The 5598-nt window shown below is 37.4% G+C and overlaps 1 pseudogene; it reads left to right on the top strand.

The window, feature by feature from the left end:
- The first annotated feature begins 1189 nt into the window (after positions 1-1189).
- Positions 1190-1562, top strand: LOC102830725 (annotated as a pseudogene).
- Positions 1563-5598: the final 4036 nt, after the last annotated feature.

Below are 5598 nucleotides of genomic sequence, written 5' to 3'. Positions count from 1 at the left end.
CTGTTGTTGTTAAGTGCCATAGATTTGGTTCTGATTCATAACTTTCATTAGGGTTTTTGAGAAGTGACTTGTAGGTTTAAACAACCCTGACCTTTCAGTTAGCAGTCTAGTGCTGATCTTACAGTTCCACATCAGGACTGTGTGTTTCAGATACTAGCTAACTGATGTTGATTTGGTTGGTTGGTTGGTTGGTTGGTTGGTTGGTTGTGTGCTATGGAGCTGGTTCCGACTCATAGCGACCCTGTACAGGGTTTCCGAGGCTGTAAATTGTTGTGGGAGCAGAAAGCCTTATCTTTCTCTCATGGAACAGTTGGTAGTTTCAAACTGCTGACCTTGCAGTTCACAGCCCAATTCGTAACCACTATGCTACCAGAGCTTTGGTTAGTAAAAGCCCATTATTAGAGTAAATTGGGTATTAAAAGGAGGCCTTGACCCAGTTTAACTGATGGTATCTGAACACTGAAAGAATCTCTGTTTTGTCAGGCTTTCTCCAACCTATGGAACCCAGTTGGATATTCCAAAGTGAATGGTGAGGAGGTTCTCTGAGACACAGTCCAATAGGCAGTCTACCAACTTCTTCAGTATGAAATTGATCACACATACAATCCAAATGCATTCATAGTTACTGGTGATTGGAATGCAAAGGTTGAAAACAAAAAGGAAGTATCAATAGTGGGAAAATATGGTCTTAGGGATAGAAAGGATGTTGCAGATCACATGATAAGAATTTTGTAAAACCAATGATGTATTAATTGCAAATACTTTTTATAAGCAACATAATAGGTGATGCTACACATATGGAAGTCACCAGATGGGATACACAGGAATAAAATTGCCTATATCTATGGGAAGAAACTGTGGAAAAGCTCAATATCAGCAGCAAAACAAGGCGAGGGGCAGACTAGGGACTATCAGTTGCTCATATACAAGTTCAGCCTTAACTTGGAAGAAAATTAAAATAAGTCAACAGAGAAAAACATGACTTTGAATATATACCACCTGAATTTAGCAACCATCTCAAGAACAGACTTCATACATTATATATTAATGATAAATCACCAGAAGAGTTGTAGGATGACATCAAGAACATCATACAGGCCTGTCCATCACTGGTGTCTTCTGCACCCTTCATAGTAGCAGTGGTGGCCAACTGAAGCTGGTAGAAGCTGGAGCAGGTGGGTTTGTTGTCATGCCACAATATTACGAGGACAAGCCAGTGGGTGGTGTGTGTGTGAGCTTGGAGGAGGACCTGGGTGCGTGTATGCCGCATTCGGACTGTGTGCTCCAGGAAACAGAAACTCCTCAGTAATGTTTGAAGGAAGCAAACTGCAGAGCTTTAAAACACTCATTTTTTTTAATGTAAAAGGTCAATGTTGGACACCAGATCAAGATTCAGAGGAAGAAAAGAATACTGGTGCCATTATGTAGAGACCAAGATAAAAGCAACAAAGGATTTTCTCTGGTCATTAATGCAAAGAAGCCAAAATAGGAAACATGCTGTGTGCTATATCTGTTCAGCTGATCTGGTTTGTTCCCTCGTGGGAAACAGGGGAAATGGATGAATTCTGTTTTTGAATAAGTATAAATAAGGATATTTCTTGCCCTTAGGTTTAGATGAAAAAGCTTAATTGAACAATTATGGACACAAAATAAATGGGTCTTGCAAATTGTTAGAATGTTCTTAGAAAGCACAAAGAATGGAAAGATTATTTTCAAACTTGACTCTTCAATCAGTTGACAGTTTGTACATCCTTTGAATACTAGGAAGATCATGCACATGACTAATATAATAGCAACATGGAGCCTGGAGAGAAGATGTCTATTAGGAAAGTTTAGGCTGAAACGTTCTTCTATGCAGTCTGTCCTACCTAGTTTTAAAATAAACTGCATTTGATTCCTTGGAGGAAAATAGAACATCATACAGGAAGAAAGAAAAAGGTCATTAACCAGAAAGGAAAGAAAGAAAAGACCAAAGTGAATATCAGAAGAGACTCTGAAGTTCACTCATGAACATGTTGCTATTGTTGTGAAGGGTTGTTGGGCCATTTCCAACTCATAGCGACCCTGTATAGAGTTTCTGGTAAATTTGAATAGCCGACCTTGCGGTTCAAACTGACCGTGCATTCTGGTGCATTACCCTGCAGTGCCACACCAGGACTCCACTCATGAACATAGAAAAGCTCAATTGAATTGAAGAAATGAGGAAGTAAAAGAGCTGAACAGAATATATCAAAGATCACAGCAGCAACAGCCACGGGCTCAAAAGTAACAATTGTGAGGCTGGTGCATGACTGGGCAGTGTTTCCTCCTATTGTGCAGAGGGTCCCTAGGAGTCAGAACAGATTCAAGGGCAACTAACAATAATAACACAGAGATACACCTTAAAAATATATATTATGAATGCTATATAGTAGACATAAATAAAGTAGTCCTGAAGACTTATGTAAAATATAATATGCCTTCCCCAATCCATTCTAACCCCCATACATCTCTTCAGAGGGAGCTATTTTCAAGTCTTAAATCTGTTTCATCTTTTAATTATGTTTCTTATGTTATTAACCTCTATATGTCTAAATACTACAATTACAGTGCTATTTCACGATATTATCTATAGGATTTCTATTACGTTATTTGAACATTTAGTTCTCTCATAAACCCATTTTTTTCTTTTCCTATCTTCAACCTCCCAATACAATAATATAACAGTTTTGCACTATAGCTGTAGAAGAATAGCACTATAAAGAATACTTAAGTAATCTACTGCTTAGCCAAATAGTATACTATATCTATAGTTGTTTTTATTTTTTTATTCATACGGTTTTTGTTTTTCCTGTGGTTAAGAATCGCCTCAAGTTTTGCTAATTTATTTATTTTTTTATTCATAAACAAACTAAACTTTTTCCAAATCCATCAAGAGATATACCAAGAAGTAATTTTTCCAAATACTCAGACACATAAGATAAAGTATCAATTCTCTTTTTTTTTTACTTGGAGAGTTAGTTCATTTTTACAGTTCTCAATATTTCTAACCTAATTTGAATGGGTTTCTCTCTAAGCCTGGTGCACATCAGAGGATTCTGTTTGCCACTCCCTAGTGTTGGAGTCCTTTGTTCCTAAATCCTTTGTCTTTCACTTTCTTGACAGAATCCTTCTTCTGCTGAAGTACAAAGTTTAATAGCTTTCCAAGAAAATACCTAGAAATTAGACATTTTTTAAGGCTTCACATATTTTTTAATGAGTCTCCCTTTTGTCTCATAGTATGAATGCTAATTTATCTTAATATAAAATTCCAAATTGAAAATTTTGTTTCAAAACTTTCAAGGCCATTTTTCACTGAGTAGAAAATCAACGTTGATATCTTCTTGTATCTGTTCCATGTCTCTGATCTGCGTTTTATTTCTGGAAGGTTTTTGTTTTTTTCTGGAGCATTTGATCATGCTTTTGGTGAAATTTTACATAGTAAATCATTTTCCGTTCAATAATTCATACCCCAAGTATTCTGTGATGTTGGCTGCAATCTTTGTAATGTGTCAGCACTTTCTCCAGTTCCTCCATGAGTTCCCTATTTCCACTCTGGCAGTAGCAAATGTTCAAACATAACAACAATTGTGAGGATGGCCACTGTTCCATTTTGCTGTGCGTAGGTCGCTATGAGTCGGAGCTAACTCAATGGCACTTAACAACAACAACAGGAAGAAATAGGAACTAAAAGAAGTACTGTTTCTGCTTTCAATGAGCTTGCAGTCTACAAAGAGAAACAAGAGCCAGAAAGAACCCTAATGAAACAGTGCTGAAGTACTCAGCTGCTAACCATGTGAGAAAGATGTGACAATTAGAGTCTGTAGATAATTACAGCCTTGGGCATCAAAAGACTTCACTAAAAGAGTAAACAAACCTACAGACAAGAAAAAAAAAAAAAATGGGCAATTACATGCCAAACAAATGAATTATCTCTAAAATTTATTTAAAATTTCCACACCTCAGCAACAGCAACAAAATATCAAACACTCCAACCAATTAATGAGCAAAGAACTTAAAAAGTCACCTCATCGAAGAAAACATTTAGGCAACCAACAAACAGAAACAGAGGAAGAAATGTACACAACCATTAACCATTAAAATCATGCAAATCAAAACAGCAATGAGATTATCATCTCACCCCAGCATTAATAATAAAGTTCAAAAACAGAAAACAAAAAATGCTGATGAGAGCATGGAGAGACTGGACCCCTTATGCACTGCTGGTGAGAATGTAAAATGGTGCAACCACTGTGGAAAATGGTATGACACTTTCTTTAAAGGCTGGAAATATAAATATCATATAATGCAGCAATCCCATTACTAGGTATATATTCTAGAGAAATAAGAGCAATGATGTGAACAGATAGATGCATACCCATGCTCATTACAGCATTATTTACAATAACAAAAAAGAGAAACAACCTAAGGGATAAATAGATAAACAAACTATAGTATATACACACAGCAGAATACTATGCAATATTACAGAACAACAACAAATCTGAGAAACACCTCATAATATGAATGAACCTAGAAGACATTATTCAGAGTGAAATTAGTCAATTACAAAAGGGCAAGTACTGTATCATACCACTCTTTTAAAAAGTCAAGAATAGACATACTCACAGAAACCAAATTTTTTAAAAGATTACCAGGTATGGAAAAGGAAAAGGGGATAGCTCATTAACTAGAGGGTAGGCATATTCACTTAGACATAACCAAGCCCCTTGAGGGAATGAGTCTGTGAGTCTGGGCACCCAGGACCATGGTCTTGGAGGACATTAAGGTCAATTGGCATAACGTAGTCCACAAAAGTGATAATGTTCTATAATCTACTTAGGCCTACTGGTGTGCACTGCAGGATCAGCACTGAACTGCGAACCACAAGGTCGGCAGTTCAAACCCACGGCTACTCTTTGGAACCTTCTACAGGGTCGCTGTGAGTCAGAACCGACTCAACAACATTTAACAACAGCAACGATGTATCCCAACAATGTATGGTGAGTAGCCACTGGGGTCTTAAAAGCGTTTGAGCAGCCATGTATTGTTCTAGCTCCATTCGGAACAAAGAAGAGTAAAAAAATCAAATATCCATGGAAATAATTAGTCCAAAGAATTAATGAACCATGTGAACGCTAGCCTCTATGACCCTGAGACTAGAAGAGCTATACGGTGCCCTTCTAGATGGACACTGAGACCAGAAGGATTAGATGGCCCTGACCTCTCAGAAAGAGATTACTGTAGGAGATCCTGGATAGAATAGAAGAAAAATGTAGAGCAAAACTTAAAATCATAAAAGCGTCAAACTTACTAGTCTGAAAGAAACTGATGGAACCACTGAGACGCCTGCCTGCCTTTAGTAGTTCTTTAACCTTAATAATTCCTGTGGTACAACTTTCAGCCAAATAGTAGACAAGCCTGGTGTGATGCTGTAAGATAAGCCCTGGACTGCTAACTGCACACTGCCAGTGCAAACCCACTAGCTTCTTCTCTGAAACCCTATACAGGGTTGTTATGAGTCTGAACAGACTCAATAGTACTCAGCAGTAACATAAGATGAACAATACAACCAGAGAG

This window comes from Chrysochloris asiatica, unplaced genomic scaffold (genome assembly GCF_000296735.1).
Source record: "Chrysochloris asiatica unplaced genomic scaffold, ChrAsi1.0 scaffold00069, whole genome shotgun sequence".
Lineage (NCBI taxonomy): Eukaryota > Metazoa > Chordata > Mammalia > Afrosoricida > Chrysochloridae > Chrysochloris > Chrysochloris asiatica.
The sequence above is the reverse complement of the archived record's forward strand: the minus strand, read 5'-3'. Positions and strand labels throughout refer to the sequence as shown.